Source organism: Bombina bombina, chromosome 5, assembly GCF_027579735.1.
Source record: "Bombina bombina isolate aBomBom1 chromosome 5, aBomBom1.pri, whole genome shotgun sequence".
Lineage (NCBI taxonomy): Eukaryota > Metazoa > Chordata > Amphibia > Anura > Bombinatoridae > Bombina > Bombina bombina.
The window spans coordinates 160,299,943-160,326,982 of record NC_069503.1 but is presented as its reverse complement, the minus strand read 5'-3'; positions in this window follow the sequence as shown (position 1 = coordinate 160,326,982).

Sequence of the window (27,040 nt, the reverse complement as noted above, 5' to 3'; positions counted from 1 at the left end):
GTAGGCAAGGGTAAAGTAAAAGTTCCTTTATATGATTACGGCTATGTGCCGAAACATGTTAGCATACTTGTATTCCTTGTAAAGTGTGCATGTTTTTACTTGGACCTCCATGATTTGTTTTTATCCTATTTGGATTCATTAATAAAGGAACTTTTACTTTACCCTTGCCTACGGTACACTCCTTTTTTGCTGACTATATGTTTATATACATATATATTTATGGGTTAACATGTGTATATATACATATAAACACATAAATATATATCTATATAAGCATATACATACAAATTTATATTTGCTGTACATCGCTGCATGACTTACCCACTTCACTGCGCTAGGTTCTCATGTCGTGTCTGACGGCATGAGAACAAGGCTCCCATTGGAGCCTATGGAAGTGCGCTCTCATGAGCGCAAAGCTTCCATGCACTTACACCTCACCTGTAATACCAGCACACATTTACGTGCACTGGTATTACAAAGTGGAGCGCAAATGTCGCTTTAGCGAAAGCGATATTTTGTGCTCCATTTATAAACTTGCCTATAATCATTTGTATTCTAGGATTACATTTGCACCAACCTTGCTAATTTCTATGAAATGTGGTTACTGAAAACTGACTAATGCCTACACCTGGTGGAGAATATTTTTTTAATTCAAATCTAAACAAAATGTAGCCGGGAGCACATTTTATAAACAATCATAGGGAGTATAAAAGGTGTAGTATTAATGAAATAATAACCACATTGGTAAGCAAAATTAATGGGAAAGACGCTTGAAATTTAACTTCAAATTTGTTTAACAAAAAGGGATACCAAGAGAATAAAGTACATTTGATAAAAGAAGTTTGTTGGATTTTTGTTTAAATATTGTATGCTCTGTCTGCATGATGAAAGTCATGTCTCCTATATAATAACTTACTTAGTTAATGTAAATTATCCAATCATAATTACAGTATGGACTTACTAGGGTGATTTATCATTGTTTTATTCAAATTGGATTTATTTTATTCATTTATTACATTTTATTTATTTATAAAAGTTCTCATTCAATTAAAAATTAATTTGGTTGATGTCAAGTAAAGAAATTTTAAATATATTTCCTTATATATTTGAAGTATGGCTTTTATGATGGAATTTATTTTTGCAGTGATCTTATTATATTATATAAAAAACAACGCACTTTTATGGAATAAAAAAGCTGAAGAATATTAATATTCTTCCTAAAAAAGATAAGAAGACGGTAAAAGTTCAAAACACATTTATTTAAATACTAGTTGATAACTGCCAGAGGGCAGTCTATGTGTTAAAAATTTAAACCCCAAGCTACAATAATTTAAAAAAAACTAAGTTTACAAAAAATAAAAAAGGCTAACATTACAGAAAATAAAAAATCAAATTACCAAATTTAACAAAATTAAACCTAATCCCTATGAAAGGAAACAAAGCACCTCATACTCTAAGAATAAACAACCAGTAGCCCTTAAAAGGGCTTTTTGCAGGGCATTGTCCCAAGATAATCAGCTCTTTTACAAAAAATATAATCTAAATAAAACAAACCCCCCCAAAAAAACATTAAAAAAACGTAAGTCTAACCCCCAGGTTGCTACTCACGATTCCTGAAGTCCGGCGGAGAAGGTCCTGTTCCAGGCGGTGAAGTCTTCTTCCAAGCGCAACCTCTTCTTCTTCCAAGAACATCCTGCCCAGAGGGGAGCTGAAGACTGAAGACCACGGAGCTGAAGACCGACGACCCTGGAACTGAAGACCGCAGAGCCATGGAGCGTGGAGGATCCTCTTCGTACGATCTCCGCGGTACACTGAATTCAAGGTATGTGATTAAAGATGGCGTCCCTTGAATTCCTATTGGCTGATTTGATTCCTCCAATTCAAGAAGACTTCACCGCCTGGAACAGGACCTTCTCCGCTGGACTTCAGGAACCGTGAGTACCAACCTGGGGGTTAGACCTAGGTTTTTTTAATTTTTTTTTGGGGGGGGGTTGTTTTATCTAGATTAGGGATGGGCAGTAAAAGAGCTAAATGCCCTTTTAAAGGGACATTAAACCCAAAAATTTTCTTTCATAATTCAGGCAGAGAATACAATTTTAAACAACATTCCAATTTACTTCTATTATTTAATTTGCTTCATTATTTAGATAGCCTTAGTTAAAGAAGTAACAATGCACACGGGTGAGCCAATCACATGAGGCATCTATGTACAGCCACCAATCAGAAGTTACTGAGCCTATCTAGATATGCTTTTCAGGAAATAATATCAAGAGAATGAAGCAAATTAGATAATAGAAGTAAATTAGAATGTTGTTTAAAATAGTATTCTCTATCTGAATCATGAAAGAAAAAATTGGGGTTTTATGTTCCTTTAAGGGCAATGCCCAAACAAATGCCCTTTTCAGGGCAATGGGTAGTTTAGGTGTTTTAGTGTTAGGTTCTTTTATTTTTGGGAGTAGGGGGTTTACTGTTAGGTGGGACTTTGTATATTTTTTGTAAAAGAGCTGATTATCTTGGGGCAATGCCCTGCAAAAAGCCCTTTTAAGGGCTACTGGTAGTTTATTCTTAGAGTAGGGGGTGTTTTTATTTTGGAGGGCTTTTTTTCTCATAGGGATTAGGTTTAATTTAGTTAAACTTGATAATTACAGGGAGTGCAGAATTATTAGGCAAGTTGTTTTTTTGAGGATTAATTTTATTATTGAACAACAACCATGTTCTCAATGAACCCAAAAAACTCATTAATATCAAAGCTGAATAGTTTTGGAAGTAGTTTTTAGTTTGTTTTTAGTTATAGCTATTTTAGGGGGATATCTGTGTGTGCAGGTGACTATTACTGTGCATAATTATTAGGCAACTTAACAAAAAACAAATATATACCCATTTCAATTATTTATTTTTACCAGTGAAACCAATATAACATCTCAACATTCACAAATATACATTTCTGACATTCAAAAACAAAACAAAAACAAATCAGTGACCAATATAGCCACCTTTCTTTGCAAGGACACTCAAAAGCCTGCCATCCATGGATTCTGTCAGTGTTTTGATCTGTTCACCATCAACATTGCGTGCAGCAGCAACCACAGCCTCCCAGACACTGTTCAGAGAGGTGTACTGTTTTCCCTCCTTGTAAATCTCACATTTGATGATGGACCACAGGTTCTCAATGGGGTTCAGATCAGGTGAACAAGGAGGCCATGTCATTAGATTTTCTTCTTTTATACCCTTTCTTGCCAGCCACGCTGTGGAGTACTTGGACGCGTGTGATGGAGCATTGTCCTGCATGAAAATCATGTTTTTCTTGAAGGATGCAGACTTCTTCCTGTACCACTGCTTGAAGAAGGTGTCTTCCAGAAACTGGCAGTAGGACTGGGAGTTGAGCTTGACTCCATCCTCAACCCGAAAAGGCCCCACAAGCTCATCTTTGATGATACCAGCCCAAACCAGTACTCCAGCTCCACCTTGCTGGCGTCTGAGTCGGACTGGAGCTCTCTGCCCTTTACCAATCCAGCCACGGGCCCATCCATCTGGCCCATCAAGACTCACTCTCATTTCATCAGTCCATAAAACCTTAGAAAAATCAGTCTCGAGATATTTCTTGGCCCAGTCTTGACATTTCAGCTTGTGTGTCTTGTTCAGTGGTGGTTGAATTTCAGCCTTTCTTACCTTGGCCATGTCTCTGAGTATTGCACACCTTGTGCTTTTGGGCACTCCAGTGATGTTGCAGCTCTGAAATATGGCCAAACTGGTGGCAAGTGGCATCTTGGCAGCTGCACGCTTGACTTTTCTCAGTTCATGGGCAGTTATTTTGCTCCTTGGTTTTTCCACAAGCTTCTTGCAACCCTGTTGACTATTTTGAATGAAACGCTTGATTGTTCGATGATCACGCTTCAGAAGCTTTGCAATTTTAAGAGTGCTGCATCCCTCTGCAAGATATCTCACTATTTTTGACTTTTCTGAGCCTGTCAAGTCCTTCTTTTGACCCATTTTGCCAAAGGAAAGGAAGTTGCCTAATAATTATGCACACCTGATATAGGGTGTTGATGTCATTAGACCACACCCCTTCTCATTACAGAGATGCACATCACCTAATATGCTTAATTGGTAGTAGGCTTTCGAGCCTATACAGCTTGGAGTAAGACAACATGCATAAAGAGGATGATGTGGTCAAAATACTCATTTGCCTAATAATTCTGCACTCCCTGTAGATTTTTTAATTTTCTGTAATGTTAGCCTTTTTGTATTTTTTGCAAACTTATTTTTTTTTTAATTTTTGCAAATTTAGAATGTATTAGTTTTGGTAATTTAGGTTTATTTAATGGGGTGTTAGGTCAGGGGTTGTTAGGTTAGGGGGTGTTAGGTTAGGGAAATTAGTTATTTAAACAGTTATTTGCGTTGTGGGTTTTGGCGGTTTAAAAGGTTAATAAGTTAATTAGGTTTATTGCAATATGAGAGTTTTGCGGTTTAGGGGTTAATAGGGTAAATAGGTTTATTGCGATGTGGGGGTTTTGCGGTTTAAGGATTAATAGGGAAAATAGATTTATTGCGATGTAGGGGTTTTGCGGTCTAAGGGTTAATAGGGAAATTAGGTATATAGCAATGTGGGGGTTTTGCTGTTTAGGAGTTAATACTTTGTGTAGTATTTTTTGTTTGTTATATTTTGTGCGGGTGGTGTTTTTTTGGGGTTTTTTAATACTTGATGCGGGTGGTGTTTTTTTGTTTTTTTTTTAAATACTTGATGCGGGTGGTGTGTTTTTTTTAAAAAAAAATACTTGATGCAGGCGTGGTTTTTTTTAATACTTGATGCGGGCGGTTAGTTTTTTGTTTTTTTTTAATACTTGATGCGGGCGGTTAGTTGTTTTTTTTAATACTTGATGTGGGCGATTAGTTGTTGCTTTTATAATGCTCCGTTTGCCTTCGCTGCATCCACCGGGATGCAGCTTCCATGGATTCGGTGGATTATTTCACCACGCTGCCATTTTCGGAATTCACCTGGATGAAGCTTCGCTGCATTCAGGTGAATTATTTTGTCCTCACGCTGCCAACATTCCATTGAGGATGCGTGCGCAACTGCTGATGGCGACGGACATTACTAACGCAATTTTAGTATAGATAATGAAATACTTTACATACATTTTATAGTATTTAACAATATACTACATACATAAATATACAAATTATTGGGGAGTAGGATAATGTGATTTATACAAAATACATGTGGGTGCAGACCCTGATGCACATATAGATTCACTATATCAATAGAGAGAAACACGAAGGGGACACAGTAGTGTCCTCTCCAAAGAAAGACAGGGATTTCAGCACTCCAAAAAATTGACTCTTTAATAAGAGATATATATAAAGTCTCAAAATTATTATATATGTAAAGGTTGGTGCTCCCCACCCCAGCGCAACCTGATCGGCGGCCGGGCCCCCTAAATCAAACCACACATAGATAGTTAATAAATAGATTTTATTACAAGTGCAAATAAAAATCAAGTGTTTCAAAATATAAAAAACACATAGAAAAAGCTGGCCAGCTCACAATGGTTGCTTACGATGCAATAATAATAACCTTAAATATAGTTATAGCAAAGTTATTTAGCAACACCCCAAACCAGTGGGTAGCCCTGTGATAACACAGGAATCTGCTACCATGGATATAGGAGGGGATCCATGCAAAATAACTAACAAGCAACAACAAGTATTGGCAACACCTCTCTCAGAGGATAACCCAAACTAATTGGAAATATGTTATCATGAGGTAAATACCTGAGGATCTATGCCTAATACTGCTAAGTATAAGCAGAAAAGTACATGTAAGTTGTTAATGACATGTAAAGCTTATTTTTACGCTTTCATATTAATAGACAACACCCTTACCAGAGGATAGCACCAATATAATAAAAGGTTTCAGCTACCATAGTAAACCATATGCGGGATCTATGTCTATAAAATACTACTAGCGTAATCACAGCAGATATAAACCATTAGTATATAATGTATCAAGCAGGCAAAAAAAGGACATATTAAAAAGTTACTTATGCTTCATTGCAACATATAATAAAACTGTTGCAAACAGAGTTCACTCCGTTACTTGGTTTCCCAAGGGATGTATTCCATTTAGAATGTTAGACTCGATAGTCCAAAGATACTTATCAAGTGACTCCTGGATAGTCGGTTCATTCTCCGTTACGTCCTTGTACCATAGCCTGGTCTGGATACAAGACTTGCTTCTTATGGGGATTCCCAAAATGTATTTTCAGCTTACATGGTTCCAAGGCTGTGTTTTAACATTTACATCGAGCAAACAAATCGAGGCTTGATTCCCAGCTGTGCAAGAGTGACGTTCCACGCCAACGGCCGTTTCACCCCCCACGTACATACATACTTATACTATACTACATACAGGGAGTGCAGAATTATTAGGCAAGTTGTATTTTTGAGGATTAATTTTATTACTGAACAACAACCATGTTCTCAATTAACCCAAAAAACTCATTAATATCAAAGCTGAATAGTTTTGGAAGTATTTTTTAGTTTGTTTTTAGTTATAGCTATTTTAGGGGGATATCTGTGTGTGCAGGTGACTATTACTGTGCATAATTATTAGGCAACTTAACAAAAAACAAATATATACCCATTTCAATTATTTATTTTTACCAGTGAAACCAATATAACATCTCAACATTCACAAATATACATTTCTGACATTCAAAAACAAAACGAAAACAAATCAGTGACCAATATAGCCACCTTTCTTTGCAAGGACACTCAAAAGCCTGCCATCCATGGATTCTGTCAGTGTTTTGATCTGTTCACCATCAACATTGCGTGCAGCAGCAACCACAGCCTCCCAGACACTGTTCAGAGAGGTGTACTGTTTTCCCTCCTTGTAAATCTCACATTTGATGATGGACCACAGGTTCTCAATGGGGTTCAGATCAGGTGAACAAGGAGGCCATGTCATTAGATTTTCTTCTTTTATACCCTTTCTTGCCAGCCACGCTGTGGAGTACTTGGACGCGTGTGATGGAGCATTGTCCTGCATGAAAATCATGTTTTTCTTGAAGGATGCAGACTTCTTCCTGTACCACTGCTTGAAGAAGGTGTCTTCCAGAAACTGGCAGTAGGACTGGGAGTTGAACTTGACTCCATCCTCAACCCGAAAAGGCCCCACAAGCTCATCTTTGATGATACCAGCCCAAACCAGTACTCCAGCTCCACCTTGCTGGCGTCTGAGTCGGACTGGAGCTCTCTGCCCTTTACCAATCCAGCCACGGGCCCATCCATCTGGCCCATCAAGACTCACTCTCATTTCATCAGTCCATAAAACCTTAGAAAAATCAGTCTTGAGATATTTCTTGGCCCAGTCTTGACGTTTCAGCTTGTGTGTCTTGTTCAGTGGTGGTCGTCTTTCAGCCTTTCTTACCTTGGCCATGTCTCTAAGTATTGCACACCTTGTGCTTTTGGGCACTCCAGTGATGTTGCAGCTCTGAATTATGGCCAAACTGGTGGCAAGTGGCATCTTGGCAGCTGCACGCTTGACTTTTCTCAGTTCATGGGCAGTTATTTTGCGCCTTGGTTTTTCCACACGCTTCTTGCGACCCTGTTGACTATTTTGAATGAAACGCTTGATTGTTCGATGATCACGCTTCAGAAGCTTTGCAATTTTAAGAGTGCTGCATCCCTCTGCAAGATATCTCACTATTTTTGACTTTTCTGAGCCTGTCAAGTCCTTCTTTTGACCCATTTTGCCAAAGGAAAGGAAGTTGCCTAATAATTATGCACACCTGATATAGGGTGTTGATGTCATTAGACCACACCCCTTCTCATTACAGAGATGCACATCACCTAATATGCTTAATTGGTATTAGGCTTTCGAGCCTATACAGCTTGGAGTAAGACAACATGCATAAAGAGGATGATGTGGTCAAAATACTCATTTGCCTAATAATTCTGCACTCCCTGTACATACAATATACTGCATACCTACATACAATATACTACATACATACAATATACTACATGCATACAATATACTACATATATACATACATACATACAATATACTACATACATACATACAATATACTACATACATACATAATATATACTACATACATACATAAAATATACTACATACATACATACAATATACTACATACATACAATAATGCTACATGCATACAATATACTAAAGTACATACATACAATATTCTACATACATACAATATACTACATACATACATACAATATACTACATACATACAATATACTACATACATACATAAAATATACTACATACAATATACTACATACATACAATAATACTACATACATGCAATATTTTACATACATACAATATACTACATACATACTTATAATATACTACATACATACAATACATTACATACAAACAATATACTACATACAAACAATATACTACATACATACATACAATATACTACATACAAACAATATACTACATACATACAATAATACTACATACATACAATATACTACGTACATACAATATGTTACATACATACAATATACTACATACATACTTATAATATACTACATACATACAAAATGTTACATACATACAATTTACTCCATATATACTTATACTATACTACATACAAACAATATACTACATACATATAATATTCTACATACATACAATAATACTACATACATGCAATATACTACATACATACAATATACTACATACATACTTATAATATACTACATACATACAATATACTACATATATACATAAAATATACTACATACATACATACATACATACAATATACTACATACATACAATAATACTACATGCATACAATATACTATAGTACATACATACAATATTCTACATACATACAATATACTACATACATACAATATACTACATACATACATACAATATACTACATACAATATACTACATACATACAATAATACTACATACATGCAATATTTTACATACATACAATATACTACATACATACAATATACTACATACATACTTATAATATACTACATACATACAATATACTACATACAAACAATATACTACATACAAACAATATACTACATACATACATACAATATACTACATACAAACAATATACTACATACATATAAGATACTACATACATACAATAATACTACATACATACTTATAATATACTACATACATACAATATGTTACATACATACAATATACTAGATACAAACAATATACTACATGCATACTTATAAGATACTACATACATACAATAATACTACATACATACAATATACTACGTACATACAATATGTTACATACATACAATATACTACATACATACTTATAATATACTACATACATACAAAATGTTACATACATACAATATACTACATATATACTTATACTATACTACATACAAACAATATACTACATACATATAATATTCTACATACATACAATAATACTACATACATGCAATATACTACATACATACAATATACTACATACATACTTATAATATACTACATACATACAAATGTTACATACATACAATATACTACATATATACTTATACTATACTACATATAAACAATATACTACATACTTATAAGATACTACATACATACAATATACTACATACATACTTATAAGATACTACATACATACAATAATACTACATACATACATATAATATACTACATAAATACATACTTATAATATACTACATACATACAATATACTACATACATACATACAATAATACTACATACATACTTATAATATACTACATACATACAATATGTTACATACATACAATATACTACATACATACTTATACTATACTACATACAAACAATATACAGGAAATGCAGAATTATTAGGCAAGTTGTATTTTTGAGGATTAATTTTATTATTGAACAACAACCATGTTCTCAATGAACCCAAAAAACTCATTAATATCAAAGCTGAATATTTTTGGAAGTAGTTTTTAGTTTGTTTTTAGTTTTAGCTATTTTAGGGGGATATCTGTGTGTGCAGGTGACTATTACTGTGCATAATTATTAGGCAACTTAACAAAAAACAAATATATACCCATTTCAATTATTTATTTTTACCAGTGAAACCAATATAACATCTCAACATTCACAAATATACATTTCTGACATTCAAAAACAAAACTAAAACAAATCAGTGACCAATATAGCCACCTTTCTTTGCAAGGACACTCAAAAGCCTGCCATCCATGGATTCTGTCAGTGTTTTGATCTGTTCACCATCAACATTGCGTGCAGCAGCAACCACAGCCTCCCAGACACTGTTCAGAGAGGTGTACTGTTTTCCCTCCTTGTAAATCTCACATTTGATGATGGACCACAGGTTCTCAATGGGGTTCAGATCAGGTGAACAAGGAGGCCATGTCATTAGATTTTCTTCTTTTATACCCTTTCTTGCCAGCCACGCTGTGGAGTACTTGGACGCGTGTGATGGAGCATTGTCCTGCATGAAAATCATGTTTTTCTTGAAGGATGCAGACTTCTTCCTGTACCACTGCTTGAAGAAGGTGTCTTCCAGAAACTGGCAGTAGGACTGAGAGTTGAGCTTGACTCCATCCTCAACCCAAAAAAGGCCCCACAAGCTCATCTTTGATGATACCAGCCCAAACCAGTACTCCACCTCCACCTTGCTGGCGTCTGAGTTGGACTGGAGCTCTCTGCCCTTTACCAATCCAACCACGGGCCCATCCATCTGGCCCATCAAGACTCACTCTCATTTCATCAGTCCATAAAACCTTAGAAAAATCAGTCTCGAGATATTTCTTGGCCCAGTCTTGATGTTTCAGCTTGTGTGTCTTGTTCAGTGGTGGTCGTCTTTCAGCCTTTCTTACCTTGGCCATGTCTCTGAGTATTGCACACCTTGTGCTTTTGGGCACTCCAGTGATGTTGCAGCTCTGAAATATGGCCAAACTGGTGGCAAGTGGCATCTTGGCAGCTGCACGCTTGACTTTTCTCAGTTCATGGGCAGTTTTTTTGCGCCTTGGTTTTTCCACACGCTTCTTGCGACCCTGTTGACTATTTTGAATGAAATGCTTGATTGTTCGATGATCACGCTTCAGAAGCTTTGCAATTTTAAGAGTGCTGCATCCCTCTGCAAGATATCTCACTATTTTTGACTTTTCTGAGCCTGTCAAGTCCTTCTTTTGACCCATTTTGCCAAAGGAAAGGAAGTTGCCTAATAATTATGCACACCTGATATAGGGTGTTGATGTCATTAGACCACACCCCTTCTCATTACAGAGATGCACATCACATAATATTCTTAATTGGTAGTAGGCTTTCGAGCCTATACAGCTTGGAGTAAGACAACATGCATAAAGAGGATGATGTGGTCAAAATACTCATTTGCCTAATAATTCTGCACTCCCTGTACTACATACATACAATAATACTACATACATGCAATATACTACATACATACAATATACTACATACATACTTATAATATACTACATACATACAATATACTACATATATACTTATAAGATAATACATACATACAATAATATTACATGCAAACAATATACTACATACATACTTATAATATACTACATACATACAATATACTACATACATACAATATACTACATGCATACTTATACTATACTACATACAAACAATATACTACATACATACTTATAATATACTACATACAAACAATATACTTACATACTTATAATATACTACATACAAACAATATATTACATACATACAATATACTACATACATACTTATAATATGCTACATACATACAATATATTACATACATATACTACATACAAACAATATACTACATACAAAGTGACAATATACTACATACATACAATATACTACATAATACATATAATAAACTGCAGACAGAAGTACTATAGCTCATATAGGTGTATGTTCTAGTTTCAGTATTGTATTTTAACAAAAGGGGTTGTGTTCCTGTTGACATTTGGAAATTGTATTGTCAATCAACACTGTCTAAAGGGATCATTTGCATTACACTTTAAATGTAGGTGGCAATGCTGGTTTTAAAATTCCGCCAATGTCAGAGAAGTATCGTGTCACAGAGAGATGAACAGTAAAACACCACTTGGTGATGCTGCCTTCAAACACTGATTTCAGCCCTTTATAAAATGTAACCAACAATCTTGACAGATCCCTTTTAAAAATGTCCCTATGCTTTTAATATCGGGTGCTTCAATAGGACCATTAAAGGGACACTGAACCCAAAAATTTTCTTTTGTGATTCAGATAGAGCATGCAATTTTAAGCAACTTTCTAATTTACTCCTATTAGCAAATGTTCTTCATTCTCTTGGTATCTTTATTTGAAAAACAAGAACGTAAGTTTAAATGCTTGCCCATTTTGGTGAACAACCTGGGTTGTTCTTGCTGATTGGTGAATAAATTCATCCACCAATAAAGAAGTGCTGTCCAAGGTTCTGGACTTTCTTTTTCAAATAAAGATAGCAAGAGAACAAAGAAAATTTGATAATAGGAGTAAATTAGAAAGATGCTTAAAATTAAATGTTCTATCTGAATCACAAAAGAAACAAATTGGGTTCAGTGTCCCTTTAAGCAAATTGTGGAGTATAGAATTATGACTGAGGGGTTGGGTTAAAGGGCCATAATACACCAAATTTTTATTTGCATAAATGTTTTGTAGATGATCCATTTATATAGCCCACCTTGGAGTGTTTTTGTACCAATGTATAGTTTTGCTTATTTTTTAATAACATTGTGCAGATTTTTCAGACTCCTAACCAAGCCCTACAGTGCCACAAGTAGAGGCGCTTTTCCAGTATACTGCTGGCTTCTGTTTGTATAATCTGTATTTCATATGCAGGGAAGGGGGGAGTGTCTGCTATCAAACACTTTCCCTAGGTGTTCCTGCTAATAACCTAATCAACAGTGCTAAGCTTGGAGCTTTTTAAAAGGTTTTATACTGGAGTGAACTACTGCTATGCCAGAGTGGACTACAAAGCCAAGTTACTAACTATTATTTGCACCTGTGATATTTCAACGTTGCTGTTTTGATAGTGTTGTTAAAAAAGTAGGTTGGAATGAAAATGTAGAATGCGAGACACAGGATCAAAATTCACGTCTAATAGAATATATCTGCCACTGTAATAGACCTTTTCAAACAGAATTCATTCATTCAAACAGCACCATCTATTGTCCAAACTGTATAATAACAACTCTTTTTCTTATACATACAGTAGTGACATGTGATGTCATATTTTACCATTTGTTTGCTAAAGAATCTGTTATTTTCATTCAAAAGGCTTTCACACTTTACACGTAGCATAAATAGGTCACGTTATACATAAAATAGACTAATATAATGTTCAATTTGTTAACTGCATCAGTTTAGAAATACAAAATCTCTATACACTTCAAATAAAGTATCTATTTTATTTTGAAAAAAGTTTTATTAGGTTTTTCATAACAGGTTATGCATAACAAATTTCGGCAAGTACAATCAGATTAATTGGACATAAAGCAAGCATTCAACAGGATATTAATGGTGTCAATCTCTTACCCATGTTGGTTTGAGACCACTGTATAGCATATTATACCAATATATATCATCTTATTTCGTAAAAGGATCTGAAATTTTTAAGCAAATGTTAAATATTAACAGGATCAACAGAATCGAAGTCTACCCATAGAATGGTATAGAAGAGTCGTCCGTCACCACCTGGTCGATTGGTCAGATGGGCGGCTGGCCCCGGCTCTCTCTAAAGTGTAATACATTGCATTGATAGAAATTATTGAATCTCTGTGTTTCTTTGTATTCTAGCTTCGTGGTACATAATGAATGGCTCCCACTGTATGATAAATTTATCTTTGGTGTGTAGGTTCTCAGCAGCTAAGCTAGCCATTTCATAATGATGTATTATTTTTTTAACAATGAAAGTGAAGTTAGGTGGAGTGGATTTCCAATATTGTGCTATGCAAACTCTAACCACCGTGCAAATGGTCATAACTAGTTTTTGGTGTTGTCTTAAGATATTGGGAATCGGGAAGTGTAATAGGGCCTGTTCTGGAGTCAGTTGTATATGTTTATGGAAGAGATCGCTAAGAAATGTTGAGGTGTGTTCCCAAATTTCTTTCGCTCTGTCACACTCCCACCACATATGTATGTACGTCCCCCTTACATTACATCCTCTGTAGCAGAGATTCAGGGAAGGTCCTTCTGATCCACCGAATCTAGTCGGATATATATACCATTTAAATGCTACCTTGAGATAATTCTCTTTCAACATAGCATTGTATGAGAAGGAGAGGCCTCTGTCTAAATTAGTTAGCCAAGTCTCCAAGGACCAAGTCCTATTAAGGTCTTGTTCCCATTTCAGAATATGCGAGGGTTTCGCCTCTCTAGATTTACCATTGAATATAAGATATAGTGTCGAGATTGTTCTGTGCACCGGGTCTTTAGCTAGGCATAGAGATTCAAAAGTTGTACTCAATGGTAGTTTGGAAAGCTCAGTTACTGCTTGAGTTCTTGATTTTAATTGTAGGTAATGGTACCAAATATTTTTGTCATTTGGGTCAATATCTCTATATTGTTCAAAAGAAAGAAAACCTCCCTCAACATAAACGTCTGCAATTCTATACAGTCCTTTGTTAGCCCATTTGGTCTGTATGTGGGAATCTATTGTGGTTTGTGGTAATACTAGAGGTGTAAGTTTTGATTTGTCTTGTAGTAAGGGGAATTTGGCGGTTAGTTTGTTCCAAAGGAAAATAGTATGGGACAACGCTACATATTTATTTAGTAAAGGGTGGCTATTTTTTTTTGGAGACCATAGTAGTCTATATATCTGGTCAGTGTTAGCTATCTGTGATTCTATCTGTTTCCACAGGGGTTGTTTCGTATTGCTAAACCAATGTATGGTTTGGGCCATCCGAGCTGAGTAATAGTAAGATACTAAATGCGGGAGGCCCAGCCCACCATCCTTCCTGTGTGTACTCATAATTTTTTTGTTTATCCTAGGGCGTTTTCCCTGCCAAACAAAGCGCAAAATATCTCTTTGAAGTGCATTGAGCTCAGCTATGGGGATGGAAATCGGTAGGGACCGGAATAGATATAGGAGCTTTGGTAGCAAAGTCATTTTTGTAGATATGATTCTGCCATAAAAGGAAATTTTAAGCTTCAACCATTTCGATATTAAATGTCTTATATGGGCAAACATTGGAAGATAGTTTGCTTGGTATAGCAAAAAAATGTCAGTTGTAAGATTGATACCTAGATATTTAAGCTTTCTATGGGCCCAAGTGAAGGAGAAGTTAATTTCTAATAGTTTTTTAGTGTGTCGGGGTAGATTTATTCCGAGAGCTTCGCATTTATCCCTATTTATTTTATAACTAGATAAAATACCATATTGTTGGAGCATCGAGTATAGGGGGGGAGAGATAGGAGGGGTTTTGTCAGTGATAGTATGATATCATCCGCAAATAATGAAATCTTATATTCCTTGCCCCCTATTTGAAGTCCAGAGATATTAGGGTCATTTCTAATTTGAATGGCTAATGGTTCAATACAGAGGGCAAATAATAAAGGGGACAAGGGGCACCCTTGTCTCGTTCCGTTCCTAATTGGTATCGTTTTGGATTGATATCCTGACAGTTTTACTAAAGTATCTATTTTAAAGGGAAAACCAGAGAGGAATACTTTAAAGCTAGGGGTCTGAGATCTAATGTTGGTATGTGGCTGGGACAGGGGCTGCAGGGGTGGGTAGTGTGATCTGATGTGGGTACATGCCTGACAGAGGGAGTGCAGGGCCAGTGGTCTGATTAGATGTTTATCCTGGTGTGTGCATGTGTGTGTATGTGTGTGTGTTTGTATGTATGTGTGTGTGTGTGTGTATGTGTGTATGTGTGTGTATGTGTGTGTGTATGTGTGTATATATATATATCCTCCAAAAAGCAGGCACTCACTGGACTTTATTAAAAAATGTAAATTTTATTAGCTCATGTTAAAAGACAAACGTTTCGGCACTGCTATGTGCCTTTGTCAATGTCACAAAAATCGGCAAAGAGTGCAACTAAGCACCCGAAATCAAGTAACACACATTAAAAGACTTACCCCTTAAATACAAACAACTGTTATTCCCCATGTTGCTGGAGTGGAGGCTGTCAGGTCCATGGTGACTAATAATGTTCAATGGGAGGACCACTATAATGGTCCTCCCATCAAATTTATCTGTGAGTTGTTGACCATTTGTCTTGAAAAGAACTATTTCAAGTTCAAGGATTGTTACTATTTGCAGGTGGCCGGCACAGCCATAGGGTCAAATGTGGCACCCACTTACGCAAACAGTTATATGGCTTGGTACGAGCAGGAGCTAATGAAACCTTTTGAGAACCCACAAGTGATTTACTACACCCGCTACATTGATGATGTTTTCCTCATTTGGAGAGGTGCTGAGTTGTTATTGCGTGAGTGGGTGTTACATTTGAACCTCTTGGCTAGTCCTATTCGGTTCAAGCTTGAGTTCAGTTTTGAAAAGGTTAATTTTTTGGATTTAAGTGTGTTCAAGGTCAATGACTCTGGCGGTTGGCGGTTTGGTACATCTTTGTACACTAAACCCACAGAACGCAACTCACTATTACAAGCCAGCAGCTTTCACCCTAAACACCAGAAAAAGGGTATAATCACCTCCCAACTTACCAGGGCGCTGAGAAACAACAGACACCCTTGAAAATGATCCAATTGAATGAAATGGGCGAAAAACTAGTTAGAAGTGGCTATCCTAAAGATGAGATATGTGGAATTCAGGAGAAATTGTTGAACCCTGACACTACACTTGACATCAGGATTCCAACAAGGGATACGGCTGAGCAACTCAACTTGATTACTACGTGGTTGACCCAGTTAACCATTATAAAAAGGAAACTTGGTTAAAGTCATCAAAGAAGGGCTGCTTCCCTTGTGGTAGCTGCTCTACATGTAACAGCATGCTCAAAGGTGACTCAAGATCCTCACAGGAACCAACGGTATAAGATCAACTACCGCCTTAGTTGCACCAGCACCTTTGCAATCTATATGCTCATATGTCCTTGTTCCAATGTATACATCGGCAAAACGACCACCTCCTTCCGCGATAGGATGGCCAATCATCGCTACGCCATCCGTGAGGCTTTGAAGAGTGGTGAATCTGATCAGCCAGTGGCACGCCACTGTGCACACTTTAAACATCCAGTGTCCAGCATCAGATCTATGTTAATTGATCACATACCACCCAGCCCGAGGGGTGGTGATAGAGCCAAGAAGCTACTCCAATGTGAAAGCCGGTGGATATATAGGCTGGAGACAATGGCTCCACGTGGCTTAAATACTACACTGGACTTTAGCACCTTCTATTAATGAATGTGTGATCTCTTGCCTATATAATACTGAGAATCCTGGGGTGTCTGCTTCCATGATGTTGAATTACCATACTCCTAAGGGCTTGAGGCACAATTAGGTTATAACATATGATACCGTTTTTTCATCAACACATGTTATAATGCATTTTTTTCATATCATAGTCTGCAGCACTATGCCATCACTGCTCAAACCCTGCCATTTTAGATTCTCTGCATACATTGCATATCTGGTATGTTTTACTATGTAGCTATGATGGATTTTAAATTATCAATGTTACTAATTAACTTGGATTGATGGCTTGATAATTGTCTATTTCATACTATTAACAGCGATTAAGTTTCGATTGCAGTGATATGTAAATAGCCCCCATCCATCCATGTGATGGTAATACTCGGAGTGTTTATTGTGCGGCAATGTTGTTATTTACGATTGTTACCACTAGCAACTGTTGCGCCCTATGAGACACTGGTCTCTGAACATGCGCACTTTCACCCTGGATATTCCTGACACATGGTTGACACGCTGGTGCATTGCTTCTGACGTTGCTATGACAACGTCGTGTTATGCGTCATCACGCTAGGCACGTTTAGCGTGTCAGCGTGACGTCAGTGCTGGTTGTTTGAACAAGCGTGCTAATGGGCGGCGGCATGGTTAAGGGGTGCTTGTTTGTATTTAAGGGGTAAGTCTTTTAATGTATGTTACTTGATTTCGGGTGCTTAGTTGCACTCTTTACCGATTTTTGTGACATTGACAAAGGCACATAGCAGTGCCAAAACTTTTGTCTTTTAACATGAGCTAATAAAATTTACATTTTTTTAATAAAGTCCAGTGAGTGCCTGCTTTTTGGAGGATATGGATAATTGCTAGCAGTGCACCTTGGCATACTTGGATTGGTAAGATTGTGCAATCCTATCTATGACTGTATATATATATATATATATATATATATAAACAAACAAACACATTTGGCATTTTAATGTCTTTAAAGGGACAGTAAAGCCAAAATGAATCTTTCATAATGTAGACAAAGCATGCAATTTTAAACAAATTTCTCTAATTTACTTCTATTATCTAAGGTATCTTTGTATTGGCAGCTGCACATATACGCCTCTTGTCATTGGCTCAACCAATGTGTTCCGCTAACTCACAATAGTGCATTGCTGCTCCTTTAACAAAGGATACTAAGGCCTAGATTTGGAGTTTGGCGGTAAAAGGGCTGTTAACGCTCCGCTGGCTTTTTTCTGGCCGCACCATAAATTTAACTCTGGTATCGAGAGTTCAAACAAATGCTGCGTTAGGCTCCAAAAAAGGAGCGTAGAGCATTTTTACCGCAAATGCAACTCTCGATACCAGAGTTGCTTACGGACGCGGCCAGCCTCAAAAACGTGCTCGTGCACGATTCTCCCATAGGAAACAATGGGACTGTTTGAGCTGAAAAAAACCTAACACCTGCAAAAAAGCAGCGTTCAGCTCCTAACGCAGCCCCATTGTTTCCTATGGGGAAACACTTCCTACGTCTGCACCTAACACTGATCCAATCAGCCAATCAGATTGAGCTCGCATTCTATTGGCTGATCGGAACAGCCAATAGAATGCGAGCTCAATCTGATTGGCTGATTGGATCAGCCAATCGGATTGAACTTGATTCTGATTGGCTGATTCCATCAGCCAATCAGAAAATTCCTACCTTAATTCCGATTGGCTGATAGAATCCTATCAGCCAATCGGAATTCGAGGGACGCCATCTTGGATGACGTCCCTTAAAGGAACCGTCATTAGTCGGGAGACAACGGAAGAAGAGGATGGATCCGCGTCGCCTGCTTCAAGATGGACCCGCTCCGCACCGGATGGAAGAAGATCGAAGATGCCGCTTGGAGAAGATGTTTGCCGGTCCGGATGTCCTCTTCTTGCCGGATAGGAGGAAGACTTTGGAGCCTCTTCTGGACCTCTTCAGCACCGGATGATGGATCGCCAACCCCCGCTTGGGTTGGATGAAGATGTTGGAGCCAGGACGGATCGGTGATACCTGGATGGTGAAGACAAGGTAGGAAGATCTTCAGGGGCTTAGTGTTAGGTTTATTTAAGGGGGGTTTGGGTTAGATTAGGGGTATGTGGGTGGTGGGTTGTAATGTTGGGGGGGGGGGGTATTGTATTTATTCTTTTACAGGCAAAAGAGCTGAAATTCTTGGGGCATGCCCCGCAAAGGGCCCTGTTCAGGGCTGGTAAGGTAAAAGAGCTTGTAACTTTTTTAATTTAGAATAGGGTAGGGAATTTTTTATTTTGGGGGGCTTTGTTATTTTATTAGGGGGCTTAGAGTAGGTGTAATTAGTTTAAAATTGTTGTAATATTTTTCTTATGTTTGTAAATATTTTTTATTTTTTGTAACTTAGTTCTTTTTTATTTTTTGTACTTTAGCTAGTTTATTTAATTGAATTTATTTGTAGGAATTGTGTTTAATTAATTTATTGATAGTGTAGTGTTAGGTTAATTGTAGGTAATTGTAGGTAGTTTATTTAATTATTTTATTGATAGGGTAGTGTTAGGTTTAATTATATCTTAGGTTAGGATTTATTTTACAGGTAAATTTGTTATTATTTTAACTAGGTAACTATTAAATAGTTCTTAACTATTTAATAGCTATTGTACCTGGTTAAAATAATGACAAAGTTGCCTGTAAAATAAATATTAATCCTAAAATAGCTATAATATAATTATAATTTATATTGTAGCTATATTAGGATTTATTTTACAGGTAAGTATTTAGCTTTAAATAGGAATCATTTATTTAATAAGAGTTAATTTATTTCGTTAGATGTAAATTATATTTAAGTTAGGGGGGTGTTAGTGTTAGGGTTAGACTTAGCTTTAGGGGTTAATACATTTATTAGAATAGCGGTGAGCTCCGCTCGGCAGATTAGGGGTTAATAATTGAAGTTAGGTGTCGGCGATGTTAGGGAGGGCAGATTAGGGGGTTAATACTATTTATTATAGGGTTAGTGAGGCGGGTTAGGGGTTAATAACTTTATTATAGTAGCGCTCAGGTCCGCTCGGCAGATTAGGGGTTAATAAGTGTAGGCAGGTGTCGGCGACGTTGAGGGGGGCAGATTAGGGGTTAATAAATATAATATAGGGGTCGGCGGTGTTAGGGGTAGCAGATTAGGGGTACATAGGGATAACGTAGGTGGCGGCGCTTTGCGGTCGGAAGATTAGGGGTTAATTATTTTAAGTAGCTGGCGGCGACGTTGTGGGGGGCAGGTTAGGGGTTAATAAATGTAATACAGGGGTCGGCGGGGTTAGGGGCAGCAGATTAGGGGTACATAAGTATAACGTAGGTGGCGGTCGGCAGATTAGGGGTTAAAAATTTTAATCGAGTGGCGGCGATGTGGGGGGAGCTCGGTTTAGGGGTACATAGGTAGTTTATGGGTGTTAGTGTACTTTAGGGTACAGTAGTTAAGAGCTTTATGAACCGGCGTTAGCCCAGAAAGCTCTTAACTCCTGCTATTTTCAGGCGGCTGGAGTTTTGTCGTTAGAGCTCTAACGCTCACTTCAGAAACGACTCTAAATACCGGCGTTAGAAAGATCCCATTGAAAACATAGGATACGCAAATGGCGTAGGGGGATCTGCGGTATGGAAAAGTCGCGGCTGAAAAGTGAGCGTTAGACCCTTTAATCACTGACTCCAAATACCAGCGGGCGGCCAAAACCAGCGTTAGGAGCCTCTAACGCTGGTTTTGACGGCTACCGCCGAACTCCAAATCTAGGCCTAAGAGAATGAAGCAATTTGATAACAGAAGTAAATTGGAAAGTTGGAAAACAGTACGCTCTATCTGAATCATGAAATAAAATGTAACTTTAACATTAAATGGACTAGTAACTTATTCCTTTTGGACTAGTAACTTTTCTCCCATGTTTACAAATAGATATATATCTAGACATATATAGCAGTGGTGCCAAGTGATCAAATGAATGTTACTGAGCAAGCTGTTCCAGAAGCACCTAGCTGAAATCAGAGACGGCATCAGAACCTAAGTGCAGCGCAGGGTGTAAGAAGCGCAGCAATGGCAGCATTTCTAAATATATATGTATATAAGCATATACATATATATTTACTTTTTTTCTAACAGCCCACAGCCACCAGCTTTACCCCCAAAATACTGCTTAATGCAGTCGTTTTATTACAAAATAAAGACGCTGCTATCTTTATTTTATTTTTTTTAAAAACACTTAAAGGGCCATGATACCCAAATGTTGAAACACTTCAAAGTGATGCAGCATAGCTGTAAAAAGCTGACTAGAAAATATCACATGAACATCTCTATGTTAAAAAGAAAGATATTTTACCTCAAACATTCCTCAGTAGCCACATCACATTGTAAAGGACTTCTAAGCAGCAAATCTGTATGTCTGTCCCGGGACAGCTAAGGGAGTGAGCTTACGTGCACACTCATCTTATATTTCCCTATTCAGTTTAAGGAAGTTTACTATGAAATCTCATGAGAGTTAAGTGAAATCTCATGAGATCACAGTAAAAGAGTTCATGACCTCAGCACTGCTGATGCTGATTGGCTGCTGTTCATTTCTTCATATTTTTTTTTACCTGCAGCTGGACAGCAGCTGAGTATAACTTTTTACACAGAACCTACTCTGCTGAGTTGAGTAAATTGTGAGGTAAAATATCTTCCTTTTTTAAACTAGAAATGCTTGTGCAATGCCGGCGAATCGTCCGCTAGCAAGGGTGTCAATCATGATTCAGATAGAGCATGCAATTTTAATCAAATTTCAAATTTGCTCCAATTATCATTTTTTCTTTGTTCTCTTTATATGAAAAAGAAGGCATCTAAGCTATTTTTTGGTTTAGTATGCTGAACAGCGCTTGTTTATTGGTGGGTGAATTTATCCACCAATCAGCAAGAACAACCCAGGTTGTTCACCAAAAATGGGCCGGCATCTAAATTTACATTCTTGCATTTCTAATAAAGATACAAAGAGAATGAAGAAAATTTGATAATAGGAGTAAATTATAAAGTTGCTTAAAATTGCATGCTCTATCTGAATCACGAAAGAAAAAATTTGGGTTCAGTGTCCTTTTAAGACCGCTGCTTCTTAACTCCTGTTTCTGGCGAGCCTGAAGGCTCGCTAGGAAACAGATGCATTTCAATGCATACGGGGCTTGATAAACCCCACAAAGTTGATAAATATATCTTAAAGGGACATAATCATAAATGATAACTTTTGGGTTTCAGATAAAGCACACATTTCAGATTTCAGATTTCCTTCTAATATCAGATTTGCTTCATTCTCTTGGAATCCAATATTGAAGGTGAGAAATGCTCTACTGGGGCCTGGCTGCATACATTGGGTGAGACAGTGACAAGGAGCTAGCTCACAGTAGTGCACTGCTTCTACCTATGCAGGCTTTTCAGCAATGGATACCAAGGGAACAAAACAAATTACATAAGAGAAGTCAATTGGTAAATTGTTAAAAATTGCAAGTTCTTTCTGAATCACAGAAGTTTAATTTTGACTTTACTGTCCCTTTAATGCTGTTGCTCCCCTGCAAATCGATGTACACAGAATCAACCCATACTAAGTTTCAAGAAGCTCACTGAATAGAAGATTGTTTGGAGTGAAATAGATCTGCCTAAGTGTGAGGAGGGAGGGGCAAGCATTAAATGAAATATAATGTTATTGTTTTAGTTAAATAAAACTATTTTAATTGTAATTATTGATGTAATGATTATGTTTCTCATTCCAATAAAGTACAGGTGAAAAGTTGATCAATTACAAATGATTAACCAATTAAACTGGAGAAAGTTCATCTCTAAATAATTTCATTCATTTCAATGATCTGTCGATGCATATCTAATAATATACAGTATAACCAAATCAGTAATGATCCGATATAACTGGAAAAATAATCTGAAAACGTAATTATTCTAAAAATGAAAACCATGATTTAAAATCGGTCTCACTGACTAGTGATTTAAATTAAATTCACCCTGGTTCCAGAGGTACCCAATAATTGTAGAAAATTTAAATATTCAGACCCCAGTATGATACATCTAATCTAGGATTGCTGGATGGAAAATGCTGCTGTACTCGGGGCATCTCTTCTATTGGTTGGGTGCTTGGTTTCAGCTGGTTTATGTAATGTATTATGGGTAATTACACCAACACAACTGGTTTAATAAGGATAGTTTTATGGCAATATTGACTGCCAGGCAAGAGATATTTCCTAGTAGGTTAAAGGGACACCGAAACCAATTTTTTTCTTCCGTGATTCAGATAGAGCATGCAATTTTAAGCAACTTTCTAATTTACTCCTATTATCAAATTTTCTTCATTCTCTTGGTATCTTTATTTGAAAAGCAAGAATGTAAGTTTAGATGCCGGCTCATTTTGGGTGAACAACCTGGGTTGTTCTTGCTGATTGGTGGATTGCTTTAACCGACCAATAAACAAGTGCTGAACCAAAAAAATAACTTAGATGCAAATAAAGATAGCAAGAGAACGAAGAAAAATTGATAATAGGAGTAAATTAGAAAGTTGCTTAAAATTGCATGCTCTGTCTGAATCACCGAAGAAAAAAATTGGGTCCAGTGTCCCTTTAACCCCTTAACGACCAAGGACGTGCGCCATACGTCCTAAAAAAAAATACATTTAACGCCTGAGGACGTATGGCGTACGTCCTTGGTCTGGAAAGCAGCTGGAAGCGATCCTGCTCGCTTCCAGCTGCTTTCCAGTTTTTGCAGTGATGCCTTGATATTGAGGCATCCTGCAATAACCCCCCTTGGCCATTCGATGCAGAGAGAGCCACTCTGTGGCCCTCTATGCACCGTTTGTTTGTGTGAATGAGTAGAGCGCTGGAACTAAATAAGATCCCAAACACCCTACAAATATAAGATCCTTTGGTCTTATAAATAAATTTATCTAGGTAGGGAGGTGTATAGGGGCGTTGTTTCCAACTTAAGGGATCGTATATGAAGGTGAATTTGTAATTTCCTTATATAGTGATGATAGTATATTTAAATGTGAAAAAATAAAGTGACAGTATTATAACAATATATATAGGTTTACAAATGGAATATTAAATATTCCTATATTTGAATATAATCTAAAATCAAGTGTACTCAATGTGATTAAATATATCAAATTTGATCCTAAATGGTGTACTTAGTGTGAATTAATTATAACAAATATTAAAGGAATTTTTTTACTTTCAAAAACTTGTGTGTTGGTGCTTGTTTTACCTATATTCTTGGGTGTAAGTGTAAAGAAATAACCTGTGTTTGACAAAATATAAAGTCAGGATGCATAAACCAATGTTAATTTCCGATTTATTAATCTTAGAAACAATTTAAAAATATTTCTTAAAATATAAAGCCCTTAAGGAATTCAATAAAATTGTTCACACATTTTTCTAAAAATAACTTGTGGGACGTCTCCCAAGTTTTTAAAACCAATATATATATAAATCTTGAGAAATGTTAAGATAGCTATGTATACAGCTATATATATAGCGTGATAATTTTCAGGTTAACGTTATTCTCGATGAAGTGACAAAGAAGCCGGCTGTAAACCTTTTAAATTATTACTTTGTCTGTGCTGAAGTTTAATAGAAGTCAAAGCATTACTCTCTATTTCACATAAATAAACACTTGTTAATCATATTACTTATGTCTGGGCTGAGGTTTAGTAAAAAGTCAGAACATTAACTTCACAGAAATAAACTCTTGTTAGTCTTACAATTTCTTTCATTAAAATGTAAGCGGTTACTAATGTAACAGTTCGTATCTTTGTGCTAAGCAGGCTTGTTATTGTGAGACTGCTCCTAGTGCCTCGCACGCAGTCAAAGTCTGTACATATAGCAGCGTATTTTTATTCAAAAAATGGAGATATTTATGCACACTTCTTGGGGGTTTACTGGTTTTCTGTAATAGTACTCACAGTTCCTTTTGACTTGGACCGCTGTGCTTGTCAGTTCTGACTGTGGTCCTTTCCGCTTTGCCGCCTCTGTTCGGCGTCTGACGTCACACTCCCCGATAGGAGGATACTTTCCCCAGACACCGCTACCTGTGTCTCCGTTGATTGCTTCGTTGGAAATGTTAGAGATGGAACTGCACTTAGTGCTTTGCACGCAGTTCTTTGAGATTAATATAAAGGTGGTAATTTAGAGATGATATGGCAATGCCAATAGGAAAGTGCACAACCCGGGTTATGTTTATAAATCTTTATAAATCTTTCTTTGTTGTTAGAGATGTCCACAGTATGTATATAGTATCACGCTATATATATAGCTGTATACATAGCTATCTTAACATTTCTCAAGATTTATATATATTGGTTTTAAAAACTTGGGAGACGTCCCACAAGTTATTTTTAGAAAAATGTGTGAACAATTTTAATGAATTCCTTAAGGGCTTTATATTTTAAGAAATATTTTTAAATTGTTTCTAAGATTAATAAATCGGAAATTAACATTGGTTTATGCATCCTGACTTTATATTTTGTCAAACACAGGTTATTTCTTTACACTTACACCCAAGAATATAGGTAAAACAAGCACCAACACACAAGTTTTTGAAAGTAAAAAAATTCCTCTATGCACCGGACATCGATGGCTGGTATCGTTGGTGGGTGGGAGCCAGTCTGGGAGGCGGGTGGGCGGCCATCGATGGGCTGTGTGGAGTGGAGGGGATCGTGGGCGGGACAGAGGGGGGCCTGCAAGGGGGGAAAGCGCGTGCACGGGGGTGGCGGCGGGAGCGTGCACGGGGCGGGAGCGGGCGGGAACTGCTACACTACAGAAAAACAGGTTGATCAAAGTACAGTATTTTAAAATATAAATAAGCATCTAAGGGATCTGGAAGGGGTGGGGGGTTTGTCTTGGGGGGGAAGCTACACTACAGAAAAGGGCAATTTACCCAAGATGGCGCCCATTAAGGCAGAGGGGGAGGGTTAGAGAGCTGTTTGGTGGGGGATCAGTGAGGTTGGGGGCTAAGGGGGGATCCTACATAGCAGCATATGTAAATATGCTAAAAAAAAAATAAAAAATATAGCTTTATTTTAGTACTGGCAGAGTTTCTGCCAGTACTTAAGATGGCAGGGACAATTGTGGGGTGGGGGAGGGAAGAGAGCTGTTTGGGAGGGATCAGGGGGTCTGATGTTTCAGGTGGGAGGCTGAGCTCTACACTAAAGCTAAAATTAACCCTGCAAGCTCCCTACAAGTTATGTAATTAACCCCTTCACTGCTAGCCATAATACACGTGTGATGCGCAGCGGCATTTGGCGGCCTTCTAATTACCAAAAATTACCAAAGCCATATATGTCTGCTATTTCTGAACAAAGGGGATCCCAGAGAAGCATTTACAACCATTTGTGCCATAATTGCACAATCTGTTTGTAAATAATTTCAGTGAGAAACCTAAAGTTTGAGAAAAAGTTTGTGAAAAAGGGAACGTTTTTTTTTATTTGATCGCATTTGGAGGTGAAATGGTTGCATGAAATATACCAAAATGGGCCTAGATCAATACTTTGGGTTGTCTACTACATTACACTAAAGCTAAAATTAACCCTACAAGCTCCCTAATTAACCCCTGCATTG